Source organism: Jaculus jaculus, chromosome 10 (genome assembly GCF_020740685.1).
Source record: "Jaculus jaculus isolate mJacJac1 chromosome 10, mJacJac1.mat.Y.cur, whole genome shotgun sequence".
In the NCBI taxonomy this organism is placed as follows: Eukaryota; Metazoa; Chordata; class Mammalia; order Rodentia; family Dipodidae; genus Jaculus; species Jaculus jaculus.
Window position 1 is genome coordinate 46,355,394 of NC_059111.1, and position 27,707 is coordinate 46,383,100.

The 27,707-nt window shown below is 39.3% G+C and overlaps 1 pseudogene; it reads right to left on the reverse strand.

Moving 5' to 3' along the window:
- Positions 1-24,243: 24,243 nt before the first annotated feature.
- On the reverse strand, positions 24,244-25,028 carry LOC101604957 (annotated as a pseudogene).
- Between the last annotated feature and the right edge of the window lie 2,679 nt (positions 25,029-27,707).

Below are 27,707 nucleotides of genomic sequence, written 5' to 3' on the forward strand. Positions count from 1 at the left end.
TGAGAGGGTGGCTTGGGTAAATGATGTTTTCAATTAGGCCTGGGTTTTGCCCTCAGGGCTCTTTACACTGTGCAGCACATAACCCCCATCTTAAGATGCTGCTGTCCAGCACTGACAGCAGAGAGATTCAACATAAATGAGGGCACTTTGTGCACTTTACAACTTTGATGATATGACTAAGATATTGGTGTCAGTGCTGTGTTTTAAATGTGTTTCTCTGCCTACACTTTGTTCACTCATGTACAAACATTGTGAGGACAAAAATGACTATTTCTGGTCTTATCTGTGATATCTGTGTACACACTCTGACCGCCTGAGAAACCAACTCTTACACAGAGATATCAAGTGTGTCTGGTCTATAGCTGCAGTGGTTGTTTGTAGTGTCTGATGCCTTTCACCAGCCTTCTTCCTTGCCCATGTCTACCCAATGTATATTCTTGACAAACCTTCCACCACTAGTCATTGAGCTAGCTTCAGCAAGCAGCCTGACACCAGCAATCTGTGGCAGGTTCAGTCTTCAACATTTTTTTTAATAGAGAACAATGAATCTGCTGCTTCCAAAAATAGGATATCTTCCTTTTGTGTTTTTATACAATATTAATTTTTGAAAGCCCATTTCAGAACCTCAATCCAGCATTTACGGTATTGTCCAAAAGGAGACTATTATTACAATAGATTTTGCTTAAGGAAGCATAATTTTGGACCAAGGATATATGTTTGTATAATTAAGATAAGCAGCATGATAGTAGGTAATGAGTTCAGAAACAACTTCACAATTTGTTCTTGGCAAGAAGACCAAGGGTTCTGGGGCATTGCAGCACCCTGAGAAAAGATTTAAGGGGAATGATGAAGGAGGCAGTACATAGACAGAGCATGGCTCCTGGGAGGAAGGCTGCTTCGCCTCTAGCCAATGTTTGTATTTGTTTCTATAGATCTTGAGAAACAATGAACAAGGACTTCCAGAAGCATTCCTGGAAATGTGTCAGTAACATTATTTTCCCTGGGAAAGGAAAAATAGTTTATATATAAATGATTAAACAATGTAAGGAAGAAATCTGGAACTGAAGTTCAATTACAGATCACTTGGCCAGCATGTGTGAGTCCCATTGTCTTGGTCCCAAGCATTGCCAAAGGAAGAAGAAAACAAGAATTTTTTCATATGTAAAAATTTAAGCACAGAAAGACATATATACATGCATATGCAGGTTTTTCTCTACATCTTGAATGAGTTTTTAGACATTGACAACTTGAGCAATATAAATGATACCAACTTTAAAAACAGCATCATGGGCATGTTTCATTGTCCAGGTCATTTCACAGTTACTTAGTTTTATAAATAATGAATGGTGCATTTTAAATTTTAGCTTTCTGCTTCAGTCTACATTTGTTATTGTTCTATACGTCAACAGAGCAAAGATGAAAACACATGGGGCAACAACTTATAAACTTGGTTCTAAAACTTCCTTGTCCGCAATGCTTGTTTCTTGTCTCTTGACCACCACATCTGGTTTGGCTATTATCCTTCAAGTTATTGGATGACTCAAATATCATTAGTAGTGTCAGCCTTTACCTCATTAGCAACAGCAACAAAAGAAAAAGTAGCAATTCCCCCTTGTGATAAGGACTTCATTTGTCCCTTGATAATCAAGCTCAATCATCACACAAATATGTAACTATTGGGTCAGTGGTACAAGGAATTCAAAATGGGTTGGTGGAATCCTCAGTTTCTAGTTGAACAGTGTTGTGAATGCAAAACACATTAATTAACCCAGCAGAGTTTAAACTTGCATGAATGAGAAATAAAACTATACTGAGTAGCAGGGAAAGAGTTCTTTCCTCCAACCTCTGCTTCTCAGACACATGTGCTCTGGCTTTCACAGAAATAGCATTCCATTTCAGGTGCTGGTTCTACCTGTGGCTCTCAGAATGCATGCTGCATCTTGGCAGATGGCACCATACCCTTGCTAGTTCTCCTGTTTAAGCTGTGGCTGTGTGTCCTCCCAACAAACAGTGCATGACTTTCCCATCTTACATGGACAATGGCTTCTGATGATGTGCTTCATGAAAAGACTGATAGATCTTATGGTTCTGAGTCACTTGTTTTCTGTAAAATGAGCCATTTGGTCAGAAGCCACTTTCTGTGTGATACCACAATAGAAAACAATGTACCCAGTAAATATGAAGGTGGTGATGCTGGCAGAAGCATTGTAAGGGAGGAAATAGAAATTCATATCCAAAATAACTTTTCCAACATTTCTGTCCTTGCTGATGGCAGAGGTCCATTGTAATCATTCTGCTGCTACATGGCTCACTAGTCCCTCTAGGAAATGCTTGCTTTATTGGAGGCTAGGGTTTAGTCTGTGGTTGAACAAACTATTCAGCTGTGGTGGTGGCCATATGAGCTTTGGGAGAGAAAAAAAAAAACTTTCATTGTTTAGAATCCATATAATTATGGCCATTTTAGTCAGGAATCTAATAACAAATTATTGGTATGCCTGAGAACAGAAACAAGCTTACTGGCAGAAAGAAGATTATTCTAATCAACACTGAAAGACTTCCCTGGGATGTTATTGTGAATGGTCATATAAACTTTCCTAAGATATGTGGGGCACCATTCCATTCAAGATGACATTACTCAACATTTATATAAGTCTTTGTTCATCAGTCATCTGTACTTCTAGTTGTTTCCCAGTTCTGGATAACATTAAATTTCTATTTCTGAAAGGACATTTATTTTCACTGTCTTCCAATGACACTCCTAGATGACACTGTAGTAAAGTTGTAGAATACTTATCTGGTGACAGCCTATCATCTAGAACTGTGTTAAGCCAGACTTGAACCTTGTTCTGTCTCAGACCCCTGGTCTGTGCAGCTCCATGTCTCTGGGGGTTTAGTGTTGCTACTTGACTTCTGCCATTCTAATATCTTTTGTTCCTTTAAAATCAAGCACTCCTAGCCTGATACACTAGCGTCTACCTGTAATATTAGCATTCAGGAGCTGAGGCAGGAGAACTGCCAGTTTGAGACTACTCTGGAAAACATAATGAGAACTTATCTCAAAAAAAAAAAAAAACTATACATGGTGGCTCATGCCTATAATTCCAGGACTTGGGAGGCTGAAGCAAAAGAAATACTCCACGCCAGCCTAGATTATAGAGTATGACCCCCATTTAAAAAATAATTAATTAATTAATTAAAAATGAAAAGACCATTTTGGTAGTACAGACCATCATACTTTCTCAGTCATTGCTGCCCATTCCAGCAGTACTAGCTCTGTCCACCTGCTTATCACTCAAAGCAGTGGCATAGTAACCCAGCTCAAACCCTCAGGCACACAGGGGAGGCATATGAAAGATTTTCATAATAAATTTTCTTCAACATTCCTACTTCTCTAAGTTGAGGTTCATTTATCTGTACTATAGTAAGGAAGATATAGCACCTGCATCTTATTTAAGTCATTGTTGCCAGGTACAGATTTAAGTCAACAGACCAAGTAAACCACTGGAGCCACTCCCAGTTGTTGGAGGGAAGGCACCCATGCCAACAATCTAGCCTAGTACATGCTGTTTAATTTTCATCCTGCCATAAAACCTTTATAATATACTTGTCCCTAGTTCCCCCTTGGTATCTACTAGTATATAATTGAAAAATACTGCCTTTGCTTTAGGGTGTGTGCCATTTCTCCTATGTTAGACAGTGTGATAACTCCCAACTTCTATAATCATCCTCTAATTGTATATTTGGAAGAAATGAGCAGACCTAGATTGTGAATGAAACTGATTTTGTCTTATATTATGGTTGGGATATAAAATGCCTCCACAAGTTTATACGTGTTTGATCATTTGATCCCCAGCTGGTGGCAGTTTGTATGGTGGAGGAGCCTTTGTAGGATGTGGCCCAGCTGGGGTGAACCATGAAGTTAACATCCACTTCTTGTTGAGGCTGATATGGTTGCTTCTTGGTTTATCCAGCCTACATGGGAAGCAGCAGCCACACGTTCCTGCTGCCACAGAAACACTCAACCATTCCTTCTCTCACCAATGGACTGTTTCCTCTTACACTGTGAGCCTATTCATTTTTCTTCTCTTACATTCCACCATAGTAATGAGAACAATACTCAACCCACCATAAAATCACTTTATTGAGGTTAGTGAGAATCTACTGATGAGCTGCTTCTGGTAAGAAGGTTCAGGGTATGGATGTACCTGTCAGATCTCATTTGAGTTGTGAGTGTTTTGTATATATTCTAGGAGGACTTTTGTACTGATAGTGCATAAAAACTTTTACATAAAAGACCTCACCAAACGAAGAAGTGAATTTTACCTTGAAGTTTGCAAACTACACAACCAAATCTTGTTTCTGTTTTTTTAAAATTAGCTGCTTTGTATGTATTACTTAACCATAAAGTAAATATATTTTTAAATAATCATAAAAATTCTGCTTTTCAGAAAAGACTGTGCTAATGCACTTGTTGTTTTTGCCTCCCATAAACTCTGCAAAGCCTTACCTCCTATAGAGATTTTTATTTCCTTTAAATTCATATATACTACTATCATTTATCAACTAGTACCATATTTTCCACTGATGCTGAAGGTCATTGGGAGAATGAGTTTTGTGATCTACAATCTCTTTGTCTATTGTCTTAGCTAGAATTTGATCATAGCAACCTAACTGGTGCTGAGTATTGTAAGATGAAAAAATTTAACAGAGAGAATTCAAACTTAGAAAACCACTTTGAGAATATGACTTGGAAAAGGCAACAAAGGTCTGCTAGATTTAAGAAATCAAAAGTAAGCAAAGGCTGAACCACTGCTGAATTCCTATGCTGCCTTCAGCACCAAAGTGGGTGACTCAGCCAGGAAACAGGAAATGCTGGCAAAATCTCCATCTGTTCTCTACCACCGCTTCCTTCACTTTCTGCTAGGAGTCTCACATTTCTACAAACTTGCAAATGAAGAAATTCCCTGGCATTTTTTAGATTATATAGCAAACACCCTTGGAAGACATAGACATCTCTTTCAAGGGTAAAGGTCATGTCAGATTATTGCTCATTTTAACTATCCAGCTCTGAGATCCTGGTTGTGTTTTCAACCAGACCTCTTTGCATTGCCCTGGGCTATCAGAAAAGTCCAAATGCTGATCCTCTGAATAGAAAAGGTCTTCATCTCTTGCCCAGGCTCTTTGAAACAGTTTGAATCAAGTTATTTATGAACTTGCAAGAAAGGAAAAATTTCAGATCTTGTCAATTTTTTTTTTTTTTTAGGATTCCATATAATTTATTTATATCCTCTTAGATTTTGATTAGCCCTCCTTCCACCTTTCCTTTACTCAATCTCTTCCCCTGACCTCATTTAGGGCCTTTTCACCCACATTAATCTATTTTTCTACTTACATATAACAATACCATCCTATTAATTAGCCCCCTCTCTTCCTTTCTCTTGCCTTTATCTCTCTTTTCTAGTTTACTGGCCTCTGCTACTGAATTAGCTTACTTTTTTCGGATAATGGATTAATCAGGAGCCATAGATTGTTGCTAGAAAATTTTCAGTGCCAGGGATGGGATACCTTCCAGTGAGTTGTTGGCCAGGGAGGTCCCAGATGCTCCCAAAATATTATAAGCCATTGCCAAGGCCCTTGGTTTCCCACCAAGAATAGATAGTAAGACCTTATTGCTGAATAATCCATATACTTGGGCTGCAAGGCCACTGAGAAATATTGCTAGAACTGACTTGATAACCTCCTCCATGTAGACCAGCTGACAGAAAGCTGAAAGAAGCCATTCTGCATGCAGTTCAATGGGAGAAAGAGAAATCACCAGGGAAGATACTCAACAGTGGACACTGCAAACCTTATATTTGGCCAGCCAGGCCAAATGATCCAATGGGTGCAATAGTGGCATGTCTGTTATGGAGGAAACCAATTGCCCTCTAATTGGACTAGAGGCCCACTCCATGGGAGGGAATACATCCCTGATATATATTTTTAAATTTAATTTATTAGTTTTCCTTTCAGCAAATACAAGAGGTTTGGTACCATAGTTTAGGCTCATCCATGATCTACCCCCTCCCAGTGGACCCTCCTTGTTGATGGAAATGGGTTGTGCATTGTGGAGTTAGCCCACAGTTATTGGTACGATAAATGTCTCTGTATATCATGACCCAACATGTGGCTCTGACATTCTTTCCGCGCCCTCTTCTGCGAAATTTCCCTGAGCCATGTTGGGTTCATTTTTGGTCTGCTTCAGTGCTGAGGTGTTGGGTGCCTATGAGGCTCTGGCTCTCTGATTTGGTAGGAGTTGATTTTTCTTTGTGTTGGTCTTCTTCCCCTTTGTGCTGGTATCCCGTTCATCAGAAAAACATCACCCGTGCTTGTTTCGCCAATTATCCTTAGTTTCAGTTGGGCCCCTTTTGAGGTATGTTGGGCAGCTCTCTCCTTAGGATCTGCATCTATCTGAAAAAGAGAAGCAGATTCTCCAACAGAGAGTAAGTTAGTACCTGGAAAATTGAGACGACACTCACTTTTTTGATAGAGAGTTTGATAGGTGTAGGCCCTCTTGTACCCCACGATTTATGGTAGCTTGATATTGGAGAGTGAACTTATGTTTGGTTATGGTTCTGACTTGTTTCCCTGCTCCAACTATGGGTCTGGAACCACTGAGTGGATCAGATAGCCAAATCAAGAGCAGTTGGTTCCCCACCATGGCTGTGTGCCACAATTGCACTTGTGTGGGCATCACAACAGGTTGTTTGTTGCTAATTAGGTTAGACCATGAGTTGCTTGGACAGATATTGGTCATTTCCCCCAGTCTCCCATGTAGCACCTTCTGGCACTAGACACGCTGACTGTCTGGGGACTGACTCTCTCCTGCCTTCCAGCCTTGCCATTCCATTTTACGTGTCAGCTGCATATGGGATCTTCAGAAATAGGGTCTTACCACTGGCCTTTGGTGGGTCATCAAGTACTCTGACAGAAGTCTCTCATTGTTTTGGGAAACCTTGTAAGCTTCTCTGATTAAAAGCTCATTGTGGATGGTAGCCCCAAGCTGGTAGTGGGGGTTACAGGCCAGAGCCCACTAAGAAATTGAGGAAAAACCTAACTAATATATAAGAGTTAGAGAGGGGAGAGGGGGAGAGGGAGATAGGGAGGGAGGGAAGATGTAGAAGATTTAGGTTAGTCTTGATCCTACGCTCTCCAGTGTCTTGTAGTTCAGGTGTTTCCTGTAAGGGTCTAGTGAAGGTTCAGCCATTTGGTCTGCCTTTTAGGAAGTTTAATTTTATGGTACCATTGTCGTTTGGGTCCAGAATACTATTTTCCACCCTTCGATGCCTTCCCCTCCCTCCCCATCCATCCTATTGTCTAGTCCATGAGGTGCTTGCTGGGTATGTAAGGTATCTTGGGTAGCTTCAGGTTAGGTGTTGTAGATGAGTGAGACTATGTGTTGATTTTTTTTTCTGTTATTGGGTAAGTTCACTGAGAATTATCTGTTCCAGATACAACCATTTTTCCTCAAATTTCTTTGTGTCATTTTTTCTTACTGCTATATAGAATTCCATTGTGTAGATATACCACATCTTTGTTATCCATTCTTCTAATGATGGACCTCTGGGTTGATTCCAGCTTTTAGCTGTTACGAATTGAGCTGCTATAAACATGGTTGAGCAAATCTCTCTAGCCTGGTTTTGAGGGTTTTAGGGTAGATGCCCAGTAAGGGTATAACTGGGTCTATTGGTATTTTTATACTCAGCTTTTTCAGGAGTCTCTATATTGCTTTCCAAAGTGGTTGTACCATCCTACATTCCCACCAACAATGAATGAGTGTTCCTGCTTCTCCACATCCTTGCCAGCATTTATTTCATTTGATTTTTTGATGTTGGCTATCCTTATTGGGATAAGGTGGAATCTCATAGTTGTTTTAATTTGAATTTCTCTGATGATTAGGGATGATGAACATTTTCTTAAGTGTTTGCCATTTGTATATCTTCCTCTGTGAACTGCCTGTTCAACTCTGTGCCCTATTTCATGAGTGGGGTACTTGTATTCTTATTGTTTAGAATTTTGTGTTCTTTGTAGATTCTAGAGATTAGGCCTCTATCAGTTGGATAACCCACAAATATTTTCTCCAATCCTGTGGGTAATCTATTGGCTTTGCTTATTATATGCTTGTCTGTAAAGAAACTCTTCAGGTTCTTAATGATCCCATTGGTTGAGTGACTGTTTAAGAACTTGAGCTACTGGGGTTTTGTTCAGGAAGTGTTTTTCCATTCCTATATCATGGAAAGTACTTCCTAAATTTTCTTCCAATAGTATTCAAGTTTCTGGTCTTATGTTGAGGTCTTTGATACATTTGGATTTGAGTGTTGTGCATGGTGAAATGTGTGGATCAAGTTTTATTTTCCTGCATGTGGTTATCCAGTTTGTCCAGCACCATTTGATGAAGATGCTATCTTTTTTCCAGCCTATATTTTTCGGGCCTTTGTCAAATATCAAGTAGCTATAGTTGCTTGACTCCAAATCCGGGTCCTCAAGTCTATTCCGTTGGTCTATACTCCTGTTTTTATGCTACTACTATGCTGTTTTTTATTACTATGGCTTTGTAGTATAGCTTTAGATTAGTTATGATGATGCCACCAGAGGTATTTCTTTTGCTGAGGATATGTTTGGATATGCAAGGCCTTCTGCTTTTCCATATGAAATTTGACATCATTTTTTCCATCTCTTTAAGGAACACTGTAGGCATTTTAATTGGAATTGCATTAATTCTATATATTGCCTTGGGTAGGATTGTCATCTTCACAATGTTTATTCTGCCTATCCAGGAGCATGGGAGGTCTTCCATCTTCTCAAGTCCTCCTCAATTTCTTTTTTGAGAGTTTTTATATTTTGTTGTATAGATCTTTTACTTCCTTGGTTAACGTTATTCCAAGGTATTTTTTTTTTTTGTTCCTATTGAAAATGGGACTATGTCCTTTATTTCTTTTTCCGTATCTTTGTTATTTGCATACCGGAATGCTACCGAAGTTTGTTCATTGATTTTGTATCCTGCTACTTTATAGGAGTTAATCACCTTCAGGAGTTTTGGGATGGAGTCTCTCGGGGATCTTACATATACAATCATGTCATCAGTGAATAGAGCTAACTTAACTTCTTTCTTTCCAAATTGTATCCCTTTTATTTCCTTCTCCTGTCTTATTGCTTGAGGTAGGACTTCCAGAACTATATTGAAAAGCAGAGGTGAGAGAGGACATCCCTGCCTTGTTCCTGATCTTAATGGGAATTCCTCCAGTCTCTCTCTATTAAGTATTATTTGGGCCTTTGGAGCTTTGTATATTGCCTTTATTATGTTAAGATGTGAACCAGCCATGCAAACTCTCTCCAATGTTTTGATCATGAAGTGATGTTGCATCTTGTCAAAGGCCTTTTCTGCATCTATCAAAATGATCATGTGGTTTTTATGTTTAAGCTTGTTTATGTGGTGTATTACATTGACAGATATTTGTATGTTGAACCACCCTTTTGTTCCTGGGATAAATCCCACTTGGTCAAGGTGGATAATGCTTTGATGTTTTGTTGGATTCGGTTTGCGAGTATTTTGTTCAGGGTCTTTGCATCTATGTTCATTAGGGAAATAGGCCGGTAGTTTTCTTTTCTTGTGGCATCTCTGCCTGATTTTGGGATTAGGGTGATACTAGCTTCATAGAAGGAGTTGGGTAGCTTTCCCTGTTTGCCAATTGTGTTGCACAGTTTTAGAAAGATTGGTTTGAGTTCTTCCATGAAGGTTTGACAAAATTCGGCTGGGAATTCATCTGGTCCTGGACTCTTCTTTTTTGGGAGGTTTTTTTTTTATTACTTTTTCAATCTCCATGAGTGTGATGGGTTCATTGAGGTGATTAATCTGCTCTGAGTTTAGCTTTGGTAGATGATATGCGTCCAGGAATTTATCCATCTCCTCCACATTTTCCAGTTTTGTAGAGGTTTTTGAAATAAATCCTGATGATTCTCCAAATTTCATTTATGTCTGTTGTGATCTCTCTTTTTTCATTTTGAATTTTGTTAATTTCAAGTCTCTCGTTTTTTTGCTTGATCAAATTGGCCAGAGGTTTGTCAATCTTGTTTATTTTTTCAAAGAACCAGCTCATTGTTTTATAAATTGCCTTAATTTTTTCTTTGGTTTCCAATTCATTAATTTCTGCTCTGATTTTAATTATTTCTTTCCTTCTGGAGATCTTTGGGTTGGATAGTTCTTGTTCTTCCAGTGCCTTTATGTGGATGGTTAGGCTATTGATTTGGGATCTTTCTGTCTTTTTTATGAAGGTATTGAGTGCTATGAAATTTCCCCTGAGAACTGCCTTCATTGTGTCCCATAACTTTTGGTGTGATGTGTTCCCATTGTCATTCAATTCCAGGAATTTTGCAATTTCATTTTTTATTTCCTACACTATCCATTTATTGTTTAAGAGTGTGCTATTCAGTTTCCAGTTGCCTTGGGATTCTTGGTGGTTTTTTTGTTGTTGATATCTAGGAATATAGCATTATGATCTGATATCATGCAGGGAATTATGTCAATTTTCCTAAATATGTGGAGGCAGTCTTTGTGACCCAGTATATGGTCTATTTTAGAGAATGTTCCATGGGCTGCTGAGAAGAATGTGTAGCCAGTGGGTTTGAGATGGAAAGTTCTGTAGATGTCCATTAGATCTAAGTGTTCTATGGTTTTGTTGAGCTCTCTTAATTCCCTGTTGATTTTCTGTTTGGAAGATCTGCCTATTGTTGGTAATGGTGTGTTGAAATCCCCAGCTATGATGGTGTTGGTGGTTATTTCTGTTTTATTGTCAAGTAGGTTTTGTTTTATGAATTGTGGTGCCCCTGTGTTTGGTGCATACAGATTTATGATTGTAATATCCTCTTGATGGATTGTTCCCTCGATAAGTAGGAAGTAGCCTTCTTTGTCTTTTTTGATTGTTTTTGGTTTGAAGTCAATTTTATCCGATATTAATATAGCTACACCTGCTTGTTTCTTATTCCCATTTGCTTGGAATGTTGTATTCCACCCTTTCAACCTGAGGAGGTTTCTGTCTTTAGTGGTAAGGTGGGTTTCTTGAAGGCAGCAGATTGAGGGGTCTAATTTTTGAACCATCCTGTTAGCTTGTGTCTCTTGATGGGTGAATTAAGGCCATTAATATTTAGGGTGATGACTGTGAGGTTTGATTTGATCCCTGCCATGTTGTGGTGGTAGAGGTGTGTTGGTGTTTTCATGGAATTTGAAATTGTTTATATCTACTCTGGTTTTGGTTGTTGTTATCTGCTTCCTGTAGGCATTTGTGTTTGGTTATTTGTTTCTTCTCTGTGGAGAATTTCCTGGAATACTTTCTCTAGGTTTGTTTCATATAATTGTAAAGCTGAGTTTTGTCATGGAAAGTTTTTCTTTCACCATGTATTATGAGGGAGACTTTTGTTGGGTAGAGTAGTTTGGGTTGGAATCCATAGTTTCTTAGAGTTTGGAGAGTCTCATTCCAGGCCCTTCTAGATTTCAGGGTTTCCATTGAGAAGTCTGAAGTAATTCTGATGGGGTTTCCTTTGAAAGTGGTGTGCTGTTTTTCTAGCTGCTTTTAGGATTTTCTCTTTGGTGTCAATGTTTAGAGTCTTAGTGTTTTGGGGAGTTTCTCCTTTGGTCTAGTCGGTTAGGAGTTCTGTTTGCTTCTTGTATCTTGATGGGCCTTTCTTTTAAGAGACTGGGGTAGTTTTCTTCAATTATTGGGTTAACTAAGTTCTCCATGCCTTTGGTCTGAAATTCTTCTTCTGGTATTTCAATGATTCTGGTATTAGGACGTTTAAGTGTATCCCACAATTCCCTCATGTTCTGTTCACAGGAACTTTTGAACTTACTGAAATTTTTGGACTCTCTAACTATTTCTTCCATCCTGTCTTCCAGATCAGAATTTCTATCCTCCACTTTGCTGACTCTATTCTATTTTTTTTTTAATTTTAATTTATTTATTTATTTATTTGAGAGAGACAGACACACAGAGAAAGACACATAGAGGGAGAGAGAGAGACTGGGCGCGCCAGGGCTTCTAGCCTCTGCAAACGAACTCCAGACGCGTGTGCCCCCTTGTGCATCTGGCTAACGTGGGACCTGGGGAACCGAGCCTCAAACCAGGGTCCTTAGGCTTCACAGGCAAGCGCTTAACTGCTAAGCCATCTCTCCAGCCCAGCTGACTCTATTCTTGAGAGCCTCTAGTGAGTTTTGGACTTATTCAATTGAGTTTGCATTTTCTACTACTTTCCTATGAATCACTTCCATCACTCTATCCAGCTCCCTTTTCACCTCATTTTCTGATTTTCTTGATGATTCTTGGAAATCATCCTTGCATTTCTTTATGTTTTCATTTAGTGTAGCCAGTTGATTTTTAAGGTCCTCTTTTTTTTCACTCTCCCTCAACTGTCTTAGCTCTCTTTGAATTCCTTCCAGTGTCTTATCATATTGCTCTACCTTAGTAATGGTAGCATCCATACAATTATCTGTCTTTTGTAGCTTTCCTGCAAGTTCTAGCAGTAGGTTGGTCAGGGTTGCATTGCTCATAGCTTCCACTTGATGTTCTGATCCTAAACACTCTTCTATGTTTTGGTTACATGTAATCCTTGTTGGACTGGGTGATCTGTCTGGATATTCTTGCATTTTATTTTTCATGTTACTTCTTTTGTGCTGTGGTCTACCCATGTCAGTGTATGGGCAGGTAGGTGGGTGGAGCAGCCTGGGCTCTAGCTCAGTGAGAATCCAAGGCAGCCTGGGGCAGTTGCAAGCAGCCTGGATTTTTGCTCTGTCTTGCCAAAGCCGCCTATCTACTGCCTGACAGGGGCACCAAAGTTGCCTGAATTCTCACCCACTAATGCACCAAAGCTGCCTGCCTTTGAGCTTGAAAGGTGACTGAGGTAGCAAGCCCTGAAGCTCCGAAAACTGTCTTGGAACACTGGGGCCTGCAAACAGTCTGCTCTCTCCCACCTCAGGGAAGTGGGGGATGGGTGGCGATGGACATTTAGGGGATGGCACCTGAGCTGGCGCTAGTGACTCAGTGTGTGCTTGTGTGGCCCTTGCTTTGGGACTGGGCTCGCTACACATGTAATTGTATGCAGAGGCAGCTGATGCAATGCATGGTATAGGGACACAGCAGAGGCTGGCCGGCGGGTGTGTGATTGGAGCACAGCAGCAGGGGCATCTGGCAGCAGCCACCTAAGCACAGCGGAGGTGGTCCCCGTGGGTGTGCGAACCAAGCACAGTGTGGTGGGCCGGCGTGTGTGATCAGAGCACAAAGGCGGAGGTCCCTGCATGATCAGCACAGCGGGCTGGCAGGCGAGCGATGGGCTGGTGTGCACGTGATTGGAACACAGCCACTTGGGGCACTTGGCGCGGTGGTTGTATGGGGGGGTAGACTAACTACCTGAGAGGGGATCCGTGATTCCCTGTTTTTCCCCACTCTGTGCTCTCCCACTGGCAAGAAGACCCTGATAACCCTTAATTTCTTGCCTTTCTTTCCCTGGTATTTACAGCACAGCTAGGCAGTCACCCTCTTGGCTGGAAGTCAGATCTTGTCAATTTTTGACACTAATAAGCTGCCTATCTCATAAGAGGACCTTTGGTTCCTGTAATGCATAGAAATAAGAAAAACAAATTTGAGTTTCTATACCTCCTTTAAAATATCATCCAACAGTTCTTTTATTAATATTAGTATAGAAAGTGCTATAAGCTTTGTTTCCTAGTTCAGCTTTTTATACCTCACCAACTTCATCTTTTATTAATTTTTTCCATAAATTCTCACTTACATCAATATTGAATACTTGAATTATTTTCTACGAAGGTTCTGGGTTTTTGTTTTTTTTTTTTTTTGTGGCAAGATCTCACTCTCTAACCTAGGTTATCCTCAAACTAACTATGTAGCCTACGCTGGGCTCAAATTCACAGAAATCTTCCTACCTCAGTCTTCTAAGAACTGTGATTACATTCAAGAACCACTATAGCTAGATTGTTCTCTTTTTGTTTATTTTGTTTTAGTTTTCTTTCTTTTTCTTTTTCTTTATTTTTTTGAGACAGCATCTAGTGAGCTAACCCAAACTTGTCTTGAACTCCTGATCTTCTTGACATATATCATATTTTAAATTATTAATCTCCATTTGGTATTCTATTTTAAATTATGAGGAAACATACCTTCTATTTAGTCCATACGTTTTTTTATACTTTTTAACTCTTTAAATATTTCACATATTTTTAAAATAAAAGCACTAGAGTGATAGTTCAGTTATCAAAGATATAATCTTGAAATTCTGCCAGACCAAGTTCAATTCCACAGCACCCATGTAAAACCACACAAAGTGGCACAGGTGTTTGTGAGCCCAACAGGCATATGGCAAATGGATGCAGAGCCAGGAGAATCTATAAGCTAGTGGATCAGCTAGACTGGCACATATGGTGCCAAGACAATGAGAGACCCTGTCTCAAAAAATGTGAAAGGAGAGGAGACACCTCCTGAGGTTGCCCTCAGGCCTCCACACACACATACCATGGAACGCATATGCCCATATACACACACTCATCAAACACATCCAAAAATACATACAAACACACAAATTTTAAAATAGTAAAATAAAAATGTTTGGTTATATTTCATTTTCCCTTTAAATATTCTTATTTTCACATATCTGAATTATTTGTCTCCTGTGATCTGATTTCTTCTTTGAGGCACTAGTTTTTAGAAAGTGTTTTATGACTCTCCTTGAACTTTTAACTTTCAAGGTTATTTGTGCAAAGTGCTTGTTATGCTCAATGTAGAAGAGCAGTTACTTTGAAACAGATAAACATTTAATGTTTTATTAAAACAGAATTGGATCAAGGCATGGTACACACCAAAAAGCAGGCTGAAAGATGTCTTATTAGGAAACAGTCTTTGGAATTTGCAAGGGTACACAATCTCCCAAACATAATTTAGCAACATAAATAGCAATAGACTTATTTTTTTATTAGATATGGACATATTTTGTATGTGAACAGCACATGTTGGTACCATTCTTTCCCTCCTCCCTGCCCCTTTTCTGAAGAGGAATTCCTCATTGTGGATGCAAGTCAACCCAATGGGGATCATGGGTCATGCATTTTGGGTAAGGGGGAGAGGCAATGTCTTTGTGCAAAATCTCCCAATTTGTGACTCTAACAATCTTTCCACTCACTCTTCCCCAAAATTCCCTGAGCCATGCTGGGAGCATTTTAAGTCTACTTTAGTGATGGTCAATTAGGCTTCTGGATCTTTGGTTTGCTAGATGTTGTGTGTCCTCAGTATCTGTCTCCATCACCCTTGTGCTGATATCAGATTCACTAGGAAAGTAGCACTCTTGTTCATTTCCCCAGTTCCTCTGTGGTTTCATTTGGCGCTGGGTCATTTATCTCCTCAGGTCCCACTCACATCTGAAAAAGAGAAGCAGATTCTCCAATGGAGAATGAAGTCAGAACTGGTTAAATTGGATAACCATTACTAATTTAGAGAGAAATAAAAGGGTGTAGATCCTCTTGTAGCCCAATATTAGTGGAAAATTGACAATGGAAATCAGGATCATTATCTGGATATGATTCGTACTTGTTTCCCAGTTCCAGATATGCCTTATATTCCATTGATTGGATCTGTTAGCCCATCCAAGAGCAGCTGGTTACCTATGGTTGTGTGCCACTATTGCACTTGGGTGAGCATCACATCAGATTGTTTGCTTTGGAGTCTCTTATACTTTGAGTTGCTAGGACAACTGTTGGCTACATTTCCCTGGTAGCTTATGTAGTGTCTTCCAGCACTAGCTGAACTAATTGTCTGGGGATTGGCTCTCCTCCAGATTCCAACAAGGTCTCTCCAGGGTCTGAGCTGATGCATATGGTGTCTTCAGAAGTAGGGTCTTACCATTAACCTCGGGTGGGTAATCAAGTGATCTGACAGAAGTCTGTCTTGTTTGTTTTGGAAGATCTAGTAGGTCTTTCTGACCAACAGCTCATTGTGGATGTAGATCACATCCTGGTACAGAGCATTATAGGCCAGTGCCAAGGGAAAAGAAAAAATAAAAAGCCAGAGAAGAAAGAGTAACAGCAGAAAGCTGAGGTTAGGTTTTGACTAACCCTCTCCAGGGCCCTTTGATTCAGGTGCTTCCCCCAAGGAACTCTTGAGGCTTCCACCTTTCAGTCTGACTTCCAGGCTATAGGTTTCTATGGCACCACCTCAATTTGGGTTCAGTTTTGAGTCCTTCCTCATCTTCTCCCTTCCCCCATGTCCTCCCCTGCCAATTGTCCAAGACTCAACATGCTATTCAGTTATGACAGCAACTTGGGCTGATCCAGGTTAGGAACTGCAGATGAGTGACATCATGTGATGGTTGTATTTCAGTGATTGTGTGAGTTCACTTAGAATGATCTGTTCCAAGTTCATCCATATTTCTACAAATTTCACTGTGTTGTTTTTTTGTTTGTTTTTTCTTACTGTTGAGTAGAATTCCATCATGTATATATACAACATCTTGGTTATCCATTCATCCAAGGATAGGAACCTAGGTTGATTCCAGTTTTAGCTATTATGAATTAGAATAGCACGGTAGAACAAATATCTCTAAACTGAGATATGGAGCTTTCAGGGTAAATACCCATTAAGGAAATGATAGGGTCTGTTAGTAACTCTATATTCATCCTTTTCAGGAGTCTCCGACTTCCACAGTGGTTGTGCCAGCTTACATTCCCACCAACGGTGAATGAGTGTTCCTATTTCTCCACTGACTCACCAACATTTGTTTCCATTTGATTTTTTTAATCTTTGTTTTCTTTTTAAATTTATCTTTATTATTAGATATGGGCATATTTTGTATGTAAACATCACATTATGGTACCATCCTTTCCCTCCTCCCTGCCCCTTTTCTGAAGAGGAATTCCTCTTTGTGGATACAGGTTAACTCACTGGGAATCATGGGTCATGCATTGTGGGGAGGGGAGAGAGGCAATGTCTCTGTCCAAAATCTCCCAATTTGTGACTCTAACAATCTTTCCACCCCCTCTTTCACAAAATTCCCTGAACCATGCTGGGAGCATTTTAAGTCTACTTCACTGATGGACACTTATGAACATCTGGATTTCTGGTTTGGAACTTGTTGAGTACCCTCAGTATCTTTCTCCATCCCCTTTGTACTGATATCAACTTGACTAAGAAAGCAACACTCTTGCTCATTTCCCCAGTTCCTCTGTGGTTTCAGATGGGGCTAGGGTGGACTGTGCTGGGTTGTTTATCTCCTCAGGTCCAGTTCCCATCTGAAATAGAGAAGCAGATTCTCCAAAGAGAGTGAAGTCAGTGCCAGTTAAATGGGATAATCATTATTAATTTAGAGAGAATTAAAAGGGTTTAAATACTCTTATAGTCTAAGGTTAGTGAAAGCTTGACAATGGAAAGCAAAATCATTATCTAGTATGGTGGTTTGATTTAGGTGTCCCCCATAAACTTAGATATTATGAATACTAGGTTCTGAGTGATTGAGATTTGGGAATTAACACCTCCAGAAGGCAGTGCATTGTTGGGAGCAGACTTCTGTGTGTTATAGCCAGTTCCCCCTTTGCTAGTGTTTGGCACACTCTCCTGTTCATGTTGTCCATCTGATGTTGGCCAGGGGATAACATCCACCTTCTGCTCATGCCATCGTTTTCCCTGCCAACATGGAGTTTCCCTTTTGAGTCCATAAGCCACATTAAACCACCTTTTTTCCCACAAGCTGCTCTTGGATGGGTGATTTCTATGAGCAATGGGAAACTGACTGCAAGAGTAAAGTGGTACCCATGAGTGGGGTTGCTGCTAAACACCTGACTGTGTGGCTTTGGCCATTTGGGGATGATTTTCAAGAGAAATGTGGATCTGAGACCTTGGTGTAAGAGACACCTTGTATTGCTGTAAGTACAGCTTGATGGACTATCCTGGCAAGCTTCAGACCTGAATGCAGGAAATACCATGAACTGTAAGGGTTGTCTTATGAGAGTGAAAAAGAGCTTTGCTTGGACTGGGCTACAGGCGGTTTGTGTGAGAAGCTTGCTGTTATGCCCTTGTCATGAGAAATTGTGCAGGGTTGCTTTGTGTGGAAATAAATTGGTGTGAGCAGAGGGATATGACACAGAAAGAAATGAAATATGGGATAAACTGCTGCCTGTTTAGCTGCAATTGAGAGATTATAACCTTTGACCTTGGGCCAGCTGACCTGCACTGGTGCAACAGGAAGAATGTAGGATCTTTTGAAGGGGACTGAATACTCAAGAAGTGCCCTGTTCTTAAAAGCTTGCTTTATTCCCCCCCTGGATTAACAAATTGGTACCCTACCTAGTATTGTAGAGTTTAGGAAATGCAGGAAAGAGAACGTTATTGAGTTTGCAACATGGAGGTGGTAGGTTCGTTTAGGAGACTAAGCTGTTCTGAGTTTAGTTTAGACAGGTGGTATGTGTATAGGAATTCATCCATTTCTTCCAGATTATTTAATTCTATGGAGTAGCAGTTTTGGAAGTATGCCGTGATGTGCCTTCTAATTTTATTGTTGTATGTAGTTATCTCTCCTTTTTCATTTATGATTTTGTTAATTTGAGGGTTCTCTTTTTTGTGCTTGATGAGTTTGGCAAGGGGTTTGCCAATCTTGTTTATTTTTTCAAAGAACCATCTATTCCTTTTATGGATTTTTAAAGATTGTTTAATTACTTTCCAATTCATTAATTTATGCTCCAACCTTGATTATTTTTTCTTATCTGGAGCTTTCTGGGTAGGGTTATTCTTGTTTTTCTAGCACCTTTAGTTGAACAGTCATGTTATTGATTTGTAATCTCTGTCTTTGTAACAAAGGCATTTAGGGCTATGAATTTTCCCCTTTTGACTGCCTTCATTAAGTCCCATAAGTTTTGGTAGGTTGTGTTTTCATTATCAATCAATTCTAGGGATTTCACAATTTATTTTTTGATTTCTTCCATGACCATTCATTATATTAAAAGTGTGTTGCTTAGTCTCCAGGAGATGGTGGAGTTCTTTGTGGGTCTCTTGTTAATTCCTAGCTTTAAAGAATTGTGATCTGACATGATGCACGAAGTTATTTGAATTTTCCTGACTCTATGAAGGCATGCTTTAGGGCCTAATATATGGTCAATTTTGGAGAAGGTTCTGTGTGCTGCTGAGAAGAATGTGTATTCTGTAGGGTTGGGATAGAAAGTTCTGTAGATATCCATTCAGTCCAGTTGATGCATAATGTTTATGAGATTTATTGTTTTCCTGTTGATTTTCTGCTTGGACGATCAGTCTACTGATGATAGTGGAGCATTGAAGTCTCCAACTATGATTGTGTTGGTGTTCATTTCTATTTGATTGTCAAGCAGATTCTGTTTTATTAAGTACAGTGCACCTGGGTTTGGTGCATAAATATTTATGATCATGATGTGCTCATGCTGTATTCTTCCCTTGATGAGTAAGAAGTGGCCTTCTTTGTCCTTTTTTTATTACTTTTGGTTTGAAGTCTATTTTATCAGATATTAACACAGCAACACCCACTTTAAAAAAAAATTCCATTTGCTTGGAATATCATTTTCCAACATTTCACCCTGAGGAGGTGTCTATCTTTAGTGGTGAGGTGAGTTTCTTGAAGATAGTAGATAGCAGAGTCCAACTTTAGATCCATCATGATAACCTGTGACTTTGATGGGTGAGTTAAGACTGGTAATATTTAAGGTAATTACTGTGAGGGTTGAATTAATCCCTGCCATGGTGAAGTGTTTTATGGGGTTGGGTGTTTTCTTGTGTTATGTACTGTTTTGAGCCTAGTTCATTTTGGTTATTATCATCTTCTTATTGGCTCATGAGATTGGTTGTTTGACTGTTTTGTGTGGTGTATTCCCTCAAGTATTCTCTGTAGGTTTGGTTTTGTGTTATATAATTATAGAGTTGACTTTTTTTTGGAAAGTTTTTCTTTCACCATCAATTATGAGAGATACTTTTTCTAGGTAAAGTACCTTGTGTTGAAAGCCATAGATTTTCAGACTTTGAAGTATTCCATGCCAGACCCCCTGGCTTTCAGGGTATCCATTTAGAAATCTGATGTTATTCTAATGATATTGCCTTTTTATCTTGTGAATTGCTTCTCTCTTGCTGCTTCTAACACTGTCTCTTTATTTTCATTGTTGAGTTTTAACTATGATGTGTCTTGGAGAGTTTCTTTTGTGGTCCTGTTTGGTGTTCTGTGGGCACCTTGTGTCTGGATGGGCCTCTGTTTTGCAAGGTTCAGATAATTTTCTTGTATAATTTTGTTGAGTATATTTTCTATGCCTCCAGTCTGGATTTCCTCTCCTGATATGCCCATAATCCAGATGTTTGGTCATTTTAGAGTTTCCCACAGTTTCCTCATATTCTGTTAACTTGATTCTTTTTTTTTTTTATCTTCCAGGTCAGAGGTTCTGTCTACCACATGAGTAATTCTGTTGATGAGTGGTTCTTGAGAGGTTTTTTTTTTTTATAAATTCTATTTGAATTTTGTTTTCCATTGTGTTATTTTGTACCATGTCCATCTCTCTTTTGAGGTAAGATTTTAATTCAAGTTCTGATTTTCTTCATGCTTTATGTAGTTCATTCTTGCATTTGATCAAGTCTTCATTATGTTTAATCAACTGATAGTTGAGGTCTTTCATTTCTTGACATACCTTCAATTTATTCATATCTCTTTGAAGGGTTTTAAAACTTTCTTCAATCAAGTTAAGCCTGTCAAAGGCTGAATGCTTTAGGAGATGATTCTGTACAATTTCCCTGATATGCTTGTTGTTTCTTTGACGGTTTGTTTCAATTTTTGTTTCAGTTTTTTTGTTGTTGTTGTTTGTTTGTTTTTTGTTTTTGATCAGGGACTCATTAGTTCTTGTATTTGCAATTTGGGGATGAATTTCTATTGATTTCTTTGATTTCATTGGAGGCTGTCATAGTAGGACTAGGCATGCTTGGTGGTATCTCAGTTTTTTAACTTTCATTGGCTTATTTTGCATTGCTGTCTACCCATTTTGGCAGGACTCTGCATTTTATTGAGGAGGAAGCAAGTTTTTGTTCTTTGGCCCATTCACCCTCTGACACAGGTAAACAGGGATGTTGGTACCTACTGGCCAGTCAAGATACCAGTGAAAAAGGCCTGATTCCACAGCTAACACAGGGGCCAGGCTTCCTGTGAAGGCACAATGGGACCAAACTGGACCAGGAGACTAGGAGGAACAAGGACAGGAATCTGGCCTAATTTGTGCCATGCCCTCCAGGACACACACCAGTGATGGCAACCCAGACTGGGGAGGTGTGTGGAGCCCAGATACAGGGGTCTGGCCTACTCACTTCAGACTGCAATGCCTGCATACAAACTATCCACATAAGTAATTCAGACCCTGGAGGTGGATGGAGTCCAGCAATAGGTCAGGCCTACTCACTCCAGAATACCACACCGACCCACATACTGCCCAATCAAGGAACTCTAAGCAGGGAGGTGGGAGGAGCCCAGATATTGGTCCAGCCTACTCCAGACTGCTGCACCTGCTCACACACTGTCCACGCAAGGAATTCAGACCCTGGAGCTTCATTTGATTTGATTTGATTTTTTTTTTAAGCCGGGCGTGGTGGCGCACAGCTTTTTCTTGTTGTTGTTGTTATTATTTTTATTTATTTATTTGAGAGCGACAGACAAAGAGGCAGAGAGAGAGAGAGAGAGAGAGAGAGAGAGAGAGAGAGAGACAGAGAATGGGTGTGCCAGGGCCTCCAGCCACTGCAAACGAACTCCAGACGCATGCGCCCCCTTGTGCATCTGGCTAACGTGGGTCCTGGGGAGTCGAGCCTTGAACCAGGGTCCTTAGGCTTCACGGGCAAGCGCTTAACCGCTAAGCCATCACTCCAGCCATCATTTGATTTTTTAATGTTCGCTATCCTTAAAGGAGTAAGGTGGAACCTCTTAGTTGCTATAATTTGCATTTCCCTAATGGTTATGGATGTTGAACATTTTCTTACGTGTGTGTTAGCCATTCCTCTGAGAATTCCCTATTTAGTTCTCTGTCCCACTTATGGAGTGGGTTGTTTGATTTTTTTTTTTTTTTTGTATAGTTTTTTGAGTTCTTTGTAGATTCTAGATATTGGGCTTCTGTCATTGGTATAGCTGGCAAAGATTTTCTCCCATTTGATGGCTAATCTATTGCCTCTGCTTAAGGTATGCTTGTCTGTGCAAATGTTTTTTTCACTTCATAAGATCCCAATGGTTGAATGCTTGTTTAATTTCCTTAGCTACTAGTATTTTGTTTAGGAAGCCTTTTTACATTACAATTTTGTGGAGAGTGCCTCCTATTGTTTCTTCCAGTAGTTGAAGAATTTCAGATCTTTATCAATTTGGACATGATATTTGTGTATGGTGAAATGAGTGGGTCTAACTACATTTTTCTACATATGGTCATCCAATTTGTCCAACACCATTTGTTGAAGATGCAGTCTTTACTTCAGTCTACCTTATTGGCACCTTTGTCAAAGATCAAGCAGCTGTAGCTGTATTATCTAAGGTCTGGATCTTCAATTCTCTTCCATTGGTCTACGTTTCTGTTTCTATTCCAGTGGCATGCTGTTTTTGTCATTATGGCTTTTTAATATAGCCTTAGTTCTGCTATGGTAATAACACCAGAGGTGGTGTTTTTTTTTTTTTTTCTGAGAATACATTTGGACATCTAAGGCCTTGTGCTATTCCATAAGAATACTTAGATACGTTTTTTAATCTCTATGAAGAATGATGCTAGTATTTTTTTTATTGGTATTGCATTAAATCTGTATATTGCTTTTGATAGAATTGTCATTTTTACAATATTAATTCTACCTATCTAGGAGCATGGGAGGTCTTTCCGTCTTTTCAATTCCTCCTCTATTTCTTCTTGGGTGTTTTTGTTTTCATTATACAGGTCTTTTACCTCCTTGGTTAGTGTTATTCCAAAGTATTTGATTCTTGTTGTTGTTGTTATTATTGCTATTGAAAATGGGATGGTCTCACTGATTTCTTTCTCTGTATATTTTCTCTGCATAGTCCTTTGCATGTAGAAATGCTACTGAATTTTGTATTTCAGTTTTGTATCCTGCCATTTTGCTGAAGGAATTTAACACCTGCAGAAGTTTTGACATGAAGACTTGGGTCACTTACATATAGGATTATGTCATCTGCAAAAGGGCTAACTTGATTTCTTCCTTTTTCAGTTTGAATCTCTTTTATTTCTTTCTCCTGTCTTATTGCTTGGGCTAATACTGTTAGTACTATATTGAAGAGCCGTAGTGAAAGTGGGCACACTATCTTGTTCCTGATCTCAGTGTGAATTTCTTGAGTTTTTCTGCATTATATATTATTTGGGCTTTAGCAGCTCTATATAAAGCCTTTATTGTGTTGAGGTATAAACCCTCCATGCCCATTCTTTACAGTGTTTTGATCATGAAATGATGTTGTGTTTTTCAATGGCCTTCTCTGTATCACTTGAGATAATCATGTGGTTCTTATGGCTCAGCTTATTTATGTGGTATATTACAGTGACCAGTTTCCATATGCCAAACCACCCCTGGGATGAGGCCTACTTGATTAAGGTGGATAATGTTTTTAATGTCATGTTGAATTTGGTTTGCAAGTATTTTGTTTGGGATCTTCCTACATAAGTCCATTAGGGATACAGGCCTATAGTTTTCTTTCTTGTTGCATCTCTATCTGCTTTTGGTATTAGTGTGATGCTAGCTTCATAAAACAAGTCAGAAAAGATTTCCTGGTGTCCAATTATGTGGATCAGTTTGAGAAAAATTGGTTTCAGTTCTTCATTGAAGGTGTGATATAATTCAGCTAGGAAGCTTTCTAGTTCTGAACTAGGTTTTTGATTACCTTTTCCATTTCCATGGATGTGACAAGTTTGATTAGAAGATTAATCTGCTCTGAGTTTAATTTTGGTAGCTGGTATGTGTCTAGGAATTCATTCATCCATTTGTTCCAGATTACGTAATTTTGTGGAGTGGAGGTTTTGGAAGTATGCCTTGATGATTTTTCCAATTTCATTGATGTCTGCTGTAATCTCTCCTTTTTCTTTTCTGACTTTGTTATTTGAAACTTCTTTTTTTTTTCTTGATAAATTTGGCCAGGGTTTTGTCAATCTTGTTTATTTTTTCAAATATTCTGGAACAAAGGGAACTGGAAGGCTTCTCAGGTGAATTCTATCTCATCTTCATCGAAGAACTGAAACCAATTTTTCTCAAGCTGATTTGCATAATTGAAGACCAGGAAATCTTCCCTGACTCCTTTTATAAACCTAGCATCCCACTACTATCAAAAGCAGACCAAACTCAACAACACATTAAAAGCATTATCAACCTTAATCAAGTAGGCTTCATCTCAGGATGCAGGGATGGTTTGGCATATGGAAATCGATCAACATCTTTTATGCAGATGATGCCGTATTTACCAACACATGGAGTAATCAGAGTTATCTGTCAAGGCAATTCGCTTCTTGTGGATTTTTCTATAACCATGCTTCTAGATTAATTCATTTATTGACTTCAGGTTTGGGTAGCCCCATGCAATATATCACTCCACAATCCTCAACATATTAATGGAAGCCTTGTTGAGCTTTATGATTGAATATCTGGCATAGGTAAAGAAGCTACAACACCCTGCAGACCTTTGGGCTCACACCATTGATACCTCTGATTCTGATGATAAAGATTAGTTTGAGTTCTTCGGGTATGTAGAAGTTACCAGTTTGCCTGGCCATCCTAGCCATGCTGATCTCACTTCTGTACATCTTCCTGTATTCCCTGTGATAATGCTTAGCCTTTTAATAGATAAGCTTCCTCCATGCCCTTCAAAGCATCTCTGGGCAAACTTTTTATCAGGAGCTTCACCTTTAACTCTGTGAAATTCCTTCACATTTTCTTACAAGTTTCTGGCACAGCAGGAACTTTCTTTCTCTTCTCTTCAGCACTTTTCATGGTTCCAACCAGGAAAGAGGACTCACTTGATTTTTTGAACTTAGCAAAAGTTTTGGCCTCCCAATCAATTTCTTCTGTCTTATCTTCCAGGTCAGAGGTTCTGTCTTCCACATGAGTAACTCTTTTGGTGAAGGGTTCTAGAGAAGATTTTATAATTTCTATTTGATTTTTGTTTTCTATTGTGTTATTTTGCATTATGTCCACCTATTTTTTGAAGGACAATTTCAAGTTCTTTATTTTTATTTACTTATTTCACAGAGAGAAGGGGGGAGAGAGAGAAAGAGAGTGGGAGAATGGGCATACCAGGGCCTCCAGCCACTGCAGTCAAGCTCCAGATCATGTGCTACCTTGTGCATCTGGCGAATGTGGGTCCTGGGGAATAGAACCTGGGTCCTTTGGCTTTGCAGACAAATGTCTTAACCACTAAGCCATCTCACCAGCCCTCGATTAAAGTTCTTATTTTCTTGATGCTTCCTGTAGCTTATTATTGCATTTGATCGAGTCTTCATTAAGTTTAATCAATCAATCTTGCATTTCTTAAATTACCTTCAATTTATTCTTATTTCTTTGAAGAGTTCTAATGTTTTCTTCAATAAAGTTAAGCCTACTGTCAAAATCTGAATGTGCTAGGAGATGATTCTGTTCAATTTCACTGATACAATTGTTGGTTCTTTGATAGTTTGCTTCCAGCTCAACTATTTTTTTTTTTGAATCAGGGTCTCATTGGTTGCTGTTTTCATTTTGGGAATGAATTTCTACTGGTTTCTCTATGGTTTCATTGGAGGCTTCCATTGTAGAACTAGACATCCTTGGTGGGGAATCTCAGTTTCCTGATCTGTTGGCTTTTTTACATCGTTGCCTACCCATTTTAGGGAGAACCTATTTTATTGAGGAGGAAGTAACTTTTTGTTCGTTGGTCCATGTACCCTCTGATTCAGGTGAACAGGGAAGGTAGTACCCAGTGGTCAGTTAGGATACCAGAGCAAAAGACATGATTCCACAGTTCACATAGGGACCAGGGCTTCCCAAGCAAAGCAAAGTGAGACCTACCAGGACCAGGGGACTAGAAGGAACAACAGAACAGAGGTCTGCCCGACTTTGTGGTGCCACACTGTCCAGCACACACAACAGAGCAGGGAACCCAGACCAGGGAGGTGGGAGGAGTCTGGAAGCAGGAGTCTGACCTACTCGCTCCAGGCCACCCTGCCCACCCACACACTATCCTTCCAGGCAACCCAGACCAGGGAGGTGGGAGAAGCCCTAGGCTTAAAAATTTTATATTAACTCATCAGGAAATTCTACTTCTAGTACTATACATAAGTAAGTGTACATGTTGGCAAAGATATATCCAAGAGAATTAACATTGAAGAATTATCTTATTAATGAAAAAACAAGAGTAATCCTAATGACATTAATAGTTGTATAAAACACTGACATATCTACATATATTAATTTTTGTATCATTGAGAATGAAGAATGAAATATACACTATTAAAGAACTGCAAGGTGTTTATGATAGCAATTGAGTCACATATGAAAGCAGATTTTATTCTACTTTACTATATACACGTACACATGTATTGCAATTATCCACATATAAGAATTATGAAGACAACATCCTCATGGAATTAGTTGTCTTTCTCGTGTTTTTGATAGATTTTTTTTAATCAATGTAACATAATCCACAATGTAAACATCCTATGAAAATATTGCATTATTGTATTTTTGATGTACAAGATCACAGCTGCTACAGAAGTTATCAAGAGATGGATTAAGTGGATTAGACAGACAAATAGAAAGGAAGACAGACAGACACAAAGATGCATAGGTGGAAACTCAGTTTCCAAGTTCAGAGGGTAGACAGCTAAGAACATTTCTAAATGTTGAGCAGGAGAATGGCCATGGTAATCTGATAGTTCCTGGATTGCATTTTGAAAATCTTTGGGAATGGTACTGGGCATTCTGCAAGCTGTCTGTATGGACTACACAGCAACAGGTAGAAAGTTTGCCAGAAAGAGATCTATTGTGTGACTTATTCAAAAGTTGTTATCAGATTGCCTGCAGAAAAATGAATATGTTTTAGTTCTGTGTCTACAAGTCAGGAGAGTAGCAAAAAAATTAAGTTAAAATAAAGTGCTATAGTTTAGAGAATTATAGCAATTGTGATGGTTAATCTCAATGATCACCTTAACTGGATTTAGAGTCAAACAAATCCATATCATTGTCTGTGATGGAGTTTCTAAATTAGGTTCATTGAAATTGGAATACCCACCCAAAGGTGAGAGATACTATTCAACAGGCTTGGACCTCAGACCAAATAGAAAGGAAAAAAGGGAATGGAGTGGGGCCATTCATCACCCTGCTTTCTGATTGCAGGTTGAATGTGATCACTTGTTTTGTGCTCTTGCTGCCATGTATATTTCCTGTCCCCATGACTTTCCTACCATGATGTACTCTGTGCATGCAATGTGACCTGTTAACTTACCTCCTGCAGCCATGCTTTCCCCACTATATCCTTTCAAAGCAAAAAACAACCTAAACCCTTACTTTCTTTATTTTAAATTGTTGTTTGTTTTCTGAGGTAAGGTCTCACTCTAGCCCAGGCTAACCTGGAATTCACTATGTAGTCTCAAAGTGTCCTCAAAAGTCACAGTGATCCTCCTACCTCTGCCTCCCAAG